Consider the following 13828-nt stretch of genomic DNA (forward strand, 5'->3'; position numbering starts at 1 on the left):
CCCAGCCCAGGCACCTATCACTAATACTTGCTCTGTCGAATTGTCCTTTAGTTACAACTATGAATTCCCAAGCTGTAATGTATTTAAATACTGCATATGATATCTTATTGTTAGACACTTAAGTTGCAGCTCATCAGTTTCATTTTTATGCTGCTACAGTGGATTGTTGAGTTTTCAGTGATAATAACAGTAACATCCTTAGAGGATATTCAGAGGGTTATTGCTAATGATACTAAAACGTCATCAATCTCGCAATGAGGTGAATATAATTTTTTTTTAAACTGCCAAAGTATTCTATGAAACCCCATTTCTTTTTCTAACATATATCTCCGCAGAAAAGGCTAAAAATCTCAGACACTCATCCTGCCTGAGATTCTATGGGATTTCATAAGCCCCTGCGAATTAATGTAAAGATCTGAGCCAAAGAGCATGAGCTGCTTTCCCATTCACATTTCAATAGTAATGTCACCTCGTGCTGCTTTTCTTTTTATCATGCACATCATGTCAGGTGATATACAGCAGCATGACCACTACATTAAAAGAGTGGGCACAAGTTCAAATAGGCCCTGCTTGCTTTTTAACAGAGTGCCTAGTTCTTAATTAATACATTGTAAAATCATAGGCCCAGGAAAAAACTGCTAGAGAAGAGGAGGCTCTGTGAGGTCCCCAGTGCTCTCTGGATCATTTTGTCCTCTTCCATACAGCTGAACACTTTCGGTTTTGTCCACCAAGTGGCTGGGTCCCTGATGTCTGCAAGGACCATCCACGCACAGAAGCCCTGAGCCACCAGTGACTACATAGCAGCCATACAGTGATGGATTCACTCGCTAGGGCCTTCCCCTGGAATGCGTCACCAGTGGCTGTTCCAGAGCACACAGAGGGTGCAGGCCAAAGTTAATACTGACTCCATCTTATTAGTGTTGCTAAAGGATCCAAACAGAGCTGGAGGGGGAATGATAAACAGGAATCCCCAATCCCCTATAGCCCCCCTTCCAGCCTAGCAAGAAGGACCAAATTTCTAGAATATTAGCCCTTTTGCCTCAGTTTTCCAATGCCAAGTGCAGTTGTCCATACAGGATGTCACAATTGGCAGAAACCTGAAAGACCGCATTTTTAGAGGGCCAATCGTGCATCCCCAGTTATAACTCTGTGTGTGAGGGGGGAGGGGTGTCAGTGTTTTTTTTTTTTTTTATCGTGCATGTTAACGAAATGGCATTTCCATTTCTAAAAGGCTTGGCTCACTGGGCTCTATTGTCAGACTTGACAATGACTGTCTGGGATAATAAATGACTATAGACCTTGCACCATTGTTACCAGGATGCATCCCCAACTCTATTTTTAGAAAATTGCTGTAAAGCTCTGAAGGAGGAAACACAAGTGTTTTAAAATGCATTTACTAAATCATAACCAATAACTATGTCCAATAAAACCGAGTTGGTAATGTCTAAGTGTAGTGCCTTTGTCTGTTTTAATTGTAATTTTATAATAAGTATAATAATTAGCAGGCATATATTTGGTAGATACCAACATTTTTTTTCTAAGATGGACATATTTTTGTCTACTAACCTAACAATCCGTCTGAGCCATTAGAATTATATCTGATTATATACACTTAGGGCAATTTAGGACTTGAGAAGAAGAATACATTGAAAAAATACTTTGATTAACCGATATTGCATTGAAAGTAGATTGAAAGTGTGGCCACCCTGGCCTATTAAATGCTAGTAGAACTCAGAGTATTTTATGCATTAAACTGTCCTGGAGAAGTGCCTTAGGAAGTGTTAGTGTTCAGATTTTTAAACAGCTCTAACTGCTGCCAAATTCCTGCTGCTTCTATTTTGTGCTGACAGCCAAGTCCACTCCTGTCTCTTTCTTCCCGTGAATACGAATCATAGAGAAACAAAAAAAGATCTTCCGCAGCATACATAGCCAAGATGGAGGGGCATTTCACTTACAGTGAGAACTTGTACTTCAGGTGGCTGCCAAACCGTTCCAATGTGAATTCATTGTATCCAGCATTCTACATGCATTGGCTTAGACATGGTGTCAGTCCTCTGAGAGAAATAGGTACACGTCCTCAGACTTGATTTAAAATGTGGTGTTCAAAATAGCCTGTATTTTTCCAGTGGTACAAAGTCGATGAGTGTTGTCACTGTTTGATTTCAGTTGCTTGTTCTCTTCTTGTGCTCCTGCCCTTTTCTGGACTTAGTAAGTGACTAATTTGCCATTGATGATATTAGAAATTCAAAGTAAATTTCATGGCAGTGGGTGAGGAGGAAGGCTCTTGTCATGATTCTGCATTTTCTCCAGTTCTCTGTCCCCGTTTTGGCCAGGAGGGGTGCCTCTAAGTAATATGTGTATCTCAAATAAACATTTGAGCTGGATATGGTCCAACACAGCAAAGATCTTGACAAAAAGTTAGGCACCTAGTCTGCTGAGACCACTGCCTATCACACTGGCCAGTACTGTCTCATTGCTGCCTTGTGCTTGCTCCTCTGTCTATATCCCCCTATTGTCTGTTGCTTTATACACTGGCTATGGCTACGCTAGAGAGCTTACAGTGGCGCTGCTGTAAGCTATGTAGTGTAACCGCTCTAAGCCAACAGGCCAGAGCTCTCCCATCGACTTAACTGGGGGCAGGAAGGGGGTAGGGCTAGGTGGAAAAAGGTGGGTTGGGGTGGGGACTTCGGGGAAGGGGTGGAATAGGGGTGGGGCGAGGGCAGTGCAGGGGTGGGAAGAGACGGGGCCAGGGGTGGTGGGGGTCAAGCACCCACCAGGCAGAGGGGAAGTCGGCACCTACACGTTGGGCAGATCCTGTCTTTTTGTTTTATGTTTGTACAGCACCTAGCACAATGGAGTCCTGGGGCTCCTAGGAATAAATAATATTAATAACAATAAACATTAGTTCTGGCTTCAGACTTCCCCAGAATTTGTGGATGTTAATGCCTGACAATTTTGGTTGGAACCATCCCCAAATGAAGCATATTTTGCATGAGCTATTTCAATAGAGAATTTGCTTCAATAAACATGATGGGTCTAATAGTATAATTTGCACAGAGCCCTAAATACAGGGTAGCACAAAGCTGCACTGCCTGGGTAAGCACCAAGACAGATTGTGCCTCAGAAGATGCAGTCTCTCCAGGAGTTAACTGGTGGAGATGCACTTTATGACATGCATTAGGCTGCTTCAGATTTCTTCCCTTGCCGCTCCATTTCCCCCCACATTTGTAGTTCCAGCCCCACTTTGTAGATTGAGAGAGGAAAATGGGGGGAGGGGGAAAGGCCCCAGACCTCTCCCTTCTCCTTGCCCTCTCTTAGGCAACTTTCTTGTTGGTGAGAAGAAGGTTGTAAATAGTACCCCCACAAAGCAGATCACGAGCTATCCTGTATGTACTGCATACCATAGAAAACAGGTCTGTTTGCATTTCCATTACCTTTGGCATATATGTTAGAACAGGTGTGTTTTGTAATGATTGTTCTCATTACTTTAAAGTGGTTTCCATTCATACTTTCCTTTTCAGTTACTCAAGACTTTCTTTCAAATAAACTTCCCGGGGGATCCAGTTCTGCTTACTTTATCTCAGTGCAAAGGGTTGGAAAGTTTGAGGAGAATTGGTTTAACTGGTTTTGATTAAGCAGGCATGGAAAAAAATTTTTTCCAGCATTTCCCAAGCAGAAAAGTGGCTGAAGCTAAGAATGCTAAACTTGGCTTTTATTTTAGATCTTATTGCAACTTAAAAAACAAATTAACTTTGAATATCAATTCAGAAGATTTAAATGTATAAATATGTATAATATCATGCAAAGATATTCAAATATTTCTATATTAAAATGTAGTTTAAGAAAGGTGAAGTTACCTTTTTCTTAGCGGCAAAAGGCAAAGAATACAGAAAAGAAAATGATCCAACTTCAGATAAATCTATGATTAAGCATTTAAACAGAAGTGTTTAGATTTCTCAGAGATGCAAATCTGGGCACCTTTATTTAGGTGCTTATTAGAAATTTAGCACCCTAAATTTAGACCGTCATGTCTGAAAAAATTTGATCAGTGCTTATAATCTAGCTAAAAAAGCAACCATGCTGCAGTTCAAGGACTTTTGAACTCTGCTGGCAAAGTGGGTAAAGTTCTGCTCCTTTTGGAGGGCTTATGGTGAGTCCTAGAGCTTCTCAGAGAAATGGTTGTATATTTTTAACATGGACAAAACAATGTATTTTCCCTTAATCTCAATGTCAGAAACACCTGAACTCTTCTAGTTGCAACATAAGAAAAAAATACAATCTGAGGAAGACAACCATCACTGGAAACTGTAGCTCAGTTGCCTAGGCAAAGATATAAGAAACTCACAAGTGAAATTTATAACAGAAAGTGTCGGGCAACTGTAACTATAGTCATCACCAACTGTGTTACCTATAATAATTTGTGGTATCACGTTGATCAGGCTGGGTTTTTGGTAGCTTTTTAATATGACTGATTATATGTTGTTATTTTAACAACTAAGGGATGTTGCAGGTGTTTCTGAAACTTCTCTCAGTCATGGTTATTGTTATTAATTTCTTGTATTATGGCAGTGCATAGAGGACCAATCAATGCGGGATGCCCATGTATGAGGCACTTCACAGATTTATAGTAGCAGTTAATCTGTGTTCAGATCAAGACAGATAAAGAGCAGGAGATACAAACTGTTACCATCCACATTTTACAGACAGCTACTGAGGCATGGACAGTCGAAATATCTTGTCCAAGGTCACAAAAAAAGACCTGTGTCAGATTCAGGGCTTTAACTCAGATCCCCTGAGTCCCACTGCAGCACCTTAACCACAAGGCCATCCCTTTAACTGCCTAGAAAATGAGAGACAACCGGATGTGCTGGTCCACAGTGGAGGAATGTGAAATGTGGCATCCTCCAAGGCTCCCTCCTGTCTCCCAGGCTGTATATATGAAGCCTCATTACTAAATGTAGGATAGACTATCATTGTGCTGTTGATGCAAATTGTATTTCACTTGCCTTGTGGAGATTGCAGATTCAGTCCCAGTCCTATAGAAAAGTTTGAGTGATGCTGCAAGTTGACTGCAGCAGCGCTTACTCATCCCCAAGCAGTGAACACAACCTTGCAGCTCGGCAGAGGTCATCCATCGGAGTCGTCTCACTCCTCCAGTCACAAAACCATGCCATTTACACCACCTGAGCCTTTTCTATTCACTGACGACTTTGCAACTGGAGCTCAGTTATTCTAATTCCCTCTTCAGAGGGATCTTGGTAGGGCAGCTACATCTCTGCAGCTAATTCAGACTGCAGAGGCATGAGTGTTCATTGTCAGATCACAACATTACACCTGCCCTACATTCTTTACATTGCTTGCTGCCTATGGTTCTTTAAATCCCTTACCAGGCTTCACTCTAGCTCCATGTAAGACCTACTCCTTGAGCTTTGAACTGATGGGTATCTGTGCTTATATACCACCCACAGTTTAAAGATTTCACCATCGTGTCTGAAATCAGCTGGAGATCACAATTCTGTTATGACAGCCCTACAGCATAACATTCCCTCCCACCTCGTCTTGTTTCCTTTGATCTCTCCCCATTTTCATTATTTTAAAATGGACCCTGTGTTTTTAAAAAATATATTTCTACTCTATTATGATCTTATTTTAATATACAATACTCCAGCATTTTGGCTAGAGGGAGGAGAGTAGTGATCTCGAAATAGCACCATATTGTATGCCTGTGAGGGTACGTGTGTATAACTGGGTGTGCATGCATATATACTATATATAAAACGTACATTTTAGTGTTGTACAGGTGTGTGGCAACTTGTGAAATTTCCTTGTATACTGTATGAATTTCAGGATTTTTAGTATGTTCTCTCATATATTTTGTTGTATAAAGGTTCCATTACATATTGGGTATGTATATCATTTCAATCAGCTGTTGTTTGTATGCAATTACATTCTTAATAAAACATAATAAAATGAATTCTACAATTTAATATAGTACTTCCATGTTCTGTACTAGCTGCCAGAGCATGCTTATATTTTATTGAAAAATGCACTGTAGGCACCCACATGTTGGGATTTGTGTCCCTTAGGGCAACTCCTAATTTACTGAATGCCTGATGAAGATGTTTGTTTTTACTTGATTTTATTTATTTTTGATAGTATAGCGGAATGGCTAGTGTACAGGGGATAATCTTGATGGATTTGCTATGACAGCTCTGGTGTTTTATAAAATTTTCTACCCCAGAGAAATCAGCTCTCTTGCATTGAGGGCTCACAGGAAGCAGAGATAACTGCCATTAGCAACCATGCATTCATAATAATTCTGTTTTCAGATTTTTAGAAACAATTTCTGGATCCCCACCCAGGTTTAAGATCATTGCAGGGAACATCAAGAAAGCAAAATTCTTTTGGATGTGAGTGGAAAAGGTAACTGGGTGTTTAGCGTCACTTACCAGCATGCAATCACTTGCACTGTGCACATTCTTTCCTCCATTTTGACAGCTGTCCTTCACGGTTGTTCTGTCACCACCTTTGTATTTTTCAAGGAATGAAGACACTTATCCCACCCACAGCCCTCCAGTTAGGAATCCCTCCCCCAACATACAGCCTGAGTGTTTTGCATCTGTCTATCTGAAGTCATTAATCCAAAGACCTTCAATGAAGTCAGGACTCTCACCCTTACAGGCTGGCTGTTTTGGTTTCATTTTACTTTCCCGCTTTCATTAAATCTTTTTGATCATCTATGGAAAATAGCAGCCTTTAATTTACTTAATTTACTTAAATTTCTCTGGGGTGCTCTAGTGGATGACTTACCACACTACTGGACCTATGCAAACAGTCTTTCTCCTCCACAAAAACATAATGATGGAAGACACAATACAGAGAGAACTAGCTTCCTGCTGCTAGCAGCTTTACAGACATACAGTAGCCTTTGTGATACTAGCATGCTAATGAATATATGTGTTTTGTTTGTTTCTTCACATAAATATACTGTTACTGGATAACAGAAACCTATGTTGAAGCGGACACAATAAAGACTTTTGCTGATACTGAGGTATACTGCAGTAGGGCACAGTGATATAGACTTTAAGGTCAGAAGGGACCGTTATGATCATCTAGTCTGACCTCCTGCACAATGCAGGCCACAGAATCTCACCCATCCACTTCTATAACAAACCCCTAACCTATGTCTGAGTTATTGAAGTCCTCAAATTGTGGTTTGAAGACCTCAAGCTGCAGAGAATCCTCCAGCAAGTGACCCGTGCCCCATGCTGCAGAGAAAGGCAAAAAAACCTCCAGGGCCTCTGCCAATCTGCCCTGGAGGAAAATTCCTTCTCGACCCCAAATATGGCGATCAGTTAAACCCTGAGCATGTGGGCAAAACTCACCAGCCAGCACCCAGGAAAGAATTCTCTATAGTAACTCAGATCCCAACCCATCTAACATCCCATCACAGACCACTGGACCTATTTACCAGCTGATAATCAAAGAGTATGTATGTGTGAGTGTGTATGGATAATGTGTGTATTTTTGTTCCAAAGCCAATTCTCCCCCTTTTCCCGGTGTCCAGTTGAAATACATTTTGACAGTGGCTGTTAAGAGCAAAAGAATGAACAAATCAAAGGGGATAAAACTCATTTTACAAATGAGTTTTTCAATTATTCTTAATCTGTGGTCTATATATAAAACTGAAAAGAACAATAAATGACGTGTGCTTTCCACCTAACCTTAATCCAGAGCCCCTGTTTTTACATAAACCTACCAGTCTGCATTTTATTTGAAGAGACCATTTTAAACATTTCCTCTAGTTAGTTATCCAGGCTCCTTCTGCAGGATGTCTTGGATGCTCTGTTCTTCATGCTTCTGAAGAAATACCTTCTTTGAGAGGATAAAAATAATGTACCTGTATTCAGACCAGATTCTTGGCCCTCAGTCTGACCCCTTTGCCCTACTGTAGAATAAATGTGTCAGAAAGGAGCCCCAAAAGGGCAGCTGAGGGGTCTCCTGATAGGGGAATCCCTTTGTGGGGAGGGCTAGCTCAGTGGTTTGCGCATTGGCCTACTAAACCCAGAAGTGTGAGTTCAAGCCTTGTGGGGCCTGCTTAGGAATCTGGGGCAAAATCAGTACTTGGTCCTGCTAGTGAAGGCAGGGGGCTGGACTTGATGACTTTTCAGGGTCCCTTCCAGCTCTATGAGATAGGTATACCTCCATATATTATTTGTTGGCAGAGAGCTGGCTTTAAAATACCCTTTCATGATCCCTCCAGAGTAGGGAGTCTGTTTAGGGCAGGAGGGAACACAGACAGAGTTCAGGTTACTTTTGCAATCCTGGGCCAGTGCAAAGTTACATAGAGGGTTGTTGTAGTTCATGTACATTAGAGCAGATCTGAGCACCAAAGCAGGCTACAGGATCAGGTGGCTTTACCCCTTCACTCTTTCAGGCCCTGCAGATAGTGGTGCTTAGCCAGCTCCAAGAATCTGGCCCATCATGTGTCTGAATCACATCACTTACCATGCAAATGCAGGCACTGCAAAGCTCAAAAGCTTGTTTCTTTCATCAACAGAAGCTGGTCCAATAAATTACATCACCCACCTTGTCTCTCTACTATCAGCAAAACTGCAGTTTTAAAACATTCCTAATCTTAAAAAAGGCACTATGGGATCTTTTACTGGCCACAAGGTAGACAGGGCCTTGGCATTATATTGTATGGGAAAGACATACTCTAAGAATCCAGTGCCTGCTAAAATCATGCTGAAGCACTGGTTCAGTACTGATTCCAAGGGAAGCATCTGGGTTTATCATGGAGCTTTTCCATCTAAATATTGATACACTCTGACACTATTTAGCTTCAGAAATCACAGCCCGAGGTGGTGTAACTATAGACAGGATTCATCTGTAGCTTCAGGTGCCCCATATGACACAAGCCTATTGTGCTTTAAAGGGGGTTGGTGATGAAGATTTTGCATCTAGGAGTGCCTCTTCTCCTCTGTGATCCCATGACATCCTTATTAAGAGATACTGGCAATTGGAACAACATTACCATAGCTCAAGAAAATAAGTCTGCCAAATTAATATAGGAAATTGTGCACTTACATCAGCCTCTTTCTATAGGAGGTGGCAGACACATACAGGCAAGCAGCCACTCATGAGAACATGTGATCACAGGACAATGCACTGAAAATACCACTCTCGCTGCTGAGAGGCAGTTAATAGCTTTGGGAAGGTTGTCAGTGAGCGGGGAAGTGAAAGGTCTTTTATTATGGGGCAGCAAACTGGAGAAAAAGAGAGCTAGTGGGGGGGGGAATAACCCCTCCCCCTCAACCAAGGATGATAAATGGAAAAGGGGACCCAAATTAAATCACAGATAAGGCTGGTAACTAAGAGCCTGATCCAAAGCCCATTTTGGTTAACAGGAAGACTCTGACTCCAAAGGGCTTTGGATCAGGCCTTAAGTTAGGGAACATTCATAAACACAACCTATGGAGTAAGAATTTTATGAAAAATAGAAAATGTCTGAAATGAAGAGCTGGCACACACCATAAAGTAGTGAACAACCCCACTCCATGTATTAATGGGGGGAGGGAACGAACAAGAATATACAAAGTGGGTTAATAATGGCAGCAACAATCAAGGGCTTGTTCCTGAAAGGGGCAGAGCCCTCTGGTTGAAGCCCAGCAAAGCACTTAGACACATGTTTAATTTTACGCGTGTGAGTAATTCAACAGAAATCATTAGGACTTAGGTTAAGTATGTGTTTAGGTGCTTTGCTGGATCAGGACCAGAGTGCTCAGTACCTCACACGATTGAGCCCAGAATGGGTTAACGTTAGCCAAAGGGATTAATAAGAGGTGAAAGGTGAGTGAAAAGCACTAGTTTGCAAGTAGGCCCATTAGTAAATGAGGAGGTGTTGGCATTTATGATTCTAAGACAGATATATTTTTAACGTTTGTGTTTGTTAAGCAAAATAAAGATAGGAACTTTTGGCAGTTGGAAAATAAGAAAGTAATGGAAAAACTAGCTATTGATAACATGCAGGTAAAGAAATACTTGGAAAATCCAAACATTCAATCAGCAAATCCAGATGACGTGCACCCCTGGCTGTACCCTAAAAATGCTGAACCACTGACAATTATTTTTGAAAAGTCATGGAGAACTGGAACACAAACAGAGGAGTAGAACAAAACAAGTGTGACATCAAGCTTTGAAAAAGGAAAGATGATTGATCCTTCATTCATTCACCAATCAGTGAATCTAATTTCAGACCCTAGCAAAATAACAGAACAAGTGCTGAGGGAAAAAAAACACCTCTGCAAACATTCAGAGGATAATAGAACCAGGAGCAATAAGCAGCATGGGATTAGAAGGAACGAATCATGCTGGAAAAAAACGTGATTGCTTTTTTGATAGAATTGCAGAAACAGTGAATAAAAGATATACAGCATGATTTTAATAAAGGATTTAATACAGCATCTCACTAAATCTCACAAAATGAATTCAAATTGCCTTGGACATGAGCACTGTCAGATGGATTGAAAACAGAATGAAGGTTCCTAGACAAAGTGTGATGATAAGTGGCAGCATACAGTGGGGAGGTGTGCAATGGTGCTGCTGAAAGGTTTGAAGTTAGTTCTGGAATACTTGGAAAATCCAAACATTCAATCAGCAAATCCAGATGACGTGCACCCCTGGCTGTACCCTAAAAATGCTGAACCACTGACACTGAAGTATATTGAAGTTAAAGAAGAGGTAAACAGCATGTACGTGAACATTACAGAGAACACTTGGAGCTGTTGCAAAAGGCAGTCATGACTGGTAAATAATAATAAAAAGGACCTACAGTATTGAGCTTAGAAATATAGACAGTAAATAACACACTGAGATCTAACTTAGTGAAAAGGAAGCAGCAAACTAATGCATTTTAGGAAGAACCATCCACAGCAGGAAGAAAGCAACCTGGAAAGCATAAATTCCGAGACTTACACTTTGGGATGGTGGTGGACAGCAAATTGGACTTGAGTTCGCAATGTGTTTTGTAAGACAAAAAAGCCTAATGCAAGTTTGGGTTGCACAGGCAGAGACTTAACATCATGGAGCAGGGAGAAGAAAGCCCGCCTCTGTACCTGGGATAGATGGAAGGATAAGGGTCTTGGTGGTGAATGAACCTCAGGGGCCTGATAGCGGGGCTAGTGTACAATTCAAGGGGAAGAACCAGAACAATGAGAAAGGCAGTCAGGATCTGAATGGTGATGGCTGGAGTGACAGTCAGGCACAGGTGAGATGTGGCAGCTCTTTCCTCAATGCTTCCTTCAGACTCAAAGACTTAGACTTTACGGCCAGAAAGAACCACCATGATCATCTAGTCTGATCTCCTGAACATTGCAGTCAGCAGAAACTCACCCATCCACTCCTATAATAGACCCCTAACCACTGGCTGAGTTACTGACGTCCTCAAATCATGATTTAAAGACTTCAAGTTACAGAGAATCCATCATTTACTCTCGTTCAAACCAGAAAGTGACCGATGTCAGCACTGGAGGGCAAAACCACCTTAAGGTCTTTGCCAATCTCACCTGGGTGAAAATTCCTTCCCAATCCCAAATATGGCAATTAATTAGATCCTGAGCATGTGGGCAAGACCCACCAGCCAGACACCTGGGAAAGAATTCTCTGCAATAGCTCAGAGCCCTCTTCATCTAGTGTCCCATCGCTGGCGGTTAGAAATATTTGCTAACACCAGTTGCAGATTGGCTACATGCCATTGTAGGCAACCTTGTGATACCATCACCTCCATAAACTTACGAAGCTCAGTCTTGAAACTGATTAGGTTTTTTGGCCCCACTACTCCCCTTAGAAGGCTGTTCCGGTACTTCATTCCTTTGAGGGTTAAAAACCTTCTTCTAACCTCAAGCCTAAACTTACTGATTGACAGTTTATATTCATTTGTTCTTGTGCCAACATATGCGCTTAAATTAAATAATTTCTCTCCCTCCCTGGTGTTGATCCCTCCGATGTATTTGTAGAGAGCAATCATATCTCCCCTCAGCCTTCACTTTGTTAGGCTAAACAAGCCAAGCTCCTTAAGTCTCCCCTCGTAAAGCAAGATCTCCATTCCTTTGATCATCCTAGTAGCCCTTCTCTGCACCTATTCTTTCCCTGGGCTGTTTTTCCCCTTCAAGCTCCTTCCCCATGTTCTTTCAGGAGAACTCCTCCTTCCCTTCAATGACTGTTTTCTTTTTTCTCAGCTTCCTCCTTTCTTCTCTTTCCCTCCTTTTTGTCATCACCAGTCTCTTCCTCTTTTCTACCCCATTCCCCTTATGTCCTACCATCCATTCCCCATTCCTTTATATATCTACTGCTTGCCCACACTTGTCATTCACACTCTGCCACTAAAACACCACAGACATCCATACACACAACATACACACACACTGGCCTCAGCCACCCTTACATGTGCCCACATTGACTCACTGTCCCCCCTCCAATAGCTCCCCCACCCCTCAATGCACCACCTATTTCTTGCTTGCTCTTGCTCTGTGTCTGTCTCTCTCTCTCTCACACACACACACATGCACAGAGCCCCACCATCCAGCTCCAAACACCCATTTACTCACCAAAGACCCACCATCTCACTCCTGCGTTACACATCTGAGCATAGATACTGCTACACTGACACCAGAAGCAGAAGAGTTTTCCTTCTGAGAACTGCTTAAACCCAAATCAAGTGCAGGCCTATCTAGAAAACAAGTTCCATAATAAAGTGGCATCTCTCTATCATAGGAATGAAACTAGAACATCTGGAGAATCATCTAAGACAAGTGAAAAACACAAGAGACAAGATGGAGGTGACAATTATCCACCTGGGTATTTACACCTCTCCCAGGAACTTTACAATAGAATTAATCTCATTCTCTCTCTCTTTCTTCCTTTTCCCTACCTTTTTGTAGAAATAGTTTGATTATTTTTAGGTCTCTCATTTGTTTATGTTTGCATCCATGTGTGAAGAACTTATTGAGGGAAAGTTAAGCTGAAGTTCTCAAAGTGGTTACTTCCATATTTGCTCTTATCTCTTGCAGAAGCAAGTTCCATAGTCCAGCCCCAGCTCCTGTGAAAGTTCTGTCATCTACACGAGCCTCCAATTTTTGGCTGGAATACAGATTTCATAGGAGACCAAGGTTGCAGAGGGAGAGCTGACCTCTCAGGTAGTTTGGGACATTCCAACAGAAGACTTTGAATTTCAGAACAGAGTCCTGGAACTGGACTCTGTATTAAATGGGTACTCAGTGCAGAGAGTGGAGATCCAGGATGATATCATGGTGATCTGTGTTGCTAAGCAGAATGACTTCAGCTTTAATAGCAGTCAGTGCCTTTTCAAGGCGTATGGCTCCATTCCTAATGAATTGTAATAATCAAGCCTGGAGGTCATGAAATTGTGGAGCCAGGTCTGTGTTTCATGAAATTAAAAATATTGGTGAAACAGGGATAGTCGGCTGAAGTGTATAAAAGAAGATGAGAACAAAATGAGATAGAAATCCCTGAAGAGAAAGAGCCTCCTCTCGGGATACTGTAGAAAGTAAAATTCTTGCTCTGGTGGGAATGCTCGTGTATGTTGAAAGATGGCACTGGATTCTGCAAAATACTGAAAAGATTAAACCTGCATCCACAAGTTCTCTTTTGCCCTTTTGTATCTCCTGTTGATTCTTGTACCAGGGAGAAAATCTTAGATGCCCTTTGAAAGGAGAGAGGGAGGGAGCGAGAGATGGGGAGAGAGAGAAAAAAAAAAGACTTCACTATTTTTTCCTGATCTGAATTCTGTGAGCCAGCAAAGGAGAAA

Source organism: Mauremys mutica, chromosome 1 (genome assembly GCF_020497125.1).
Source record: "Mauremys mutica isolate MM-2020 ecotype Southern chromosome 1, ASM2049712v1, whole genome shotgun sequence".
Taxonomy (NCBI): Eukaryota; Metazoa; Chordata; order Testudines; family Geoemydidae; genus Mauremys; species Mauremys mutica.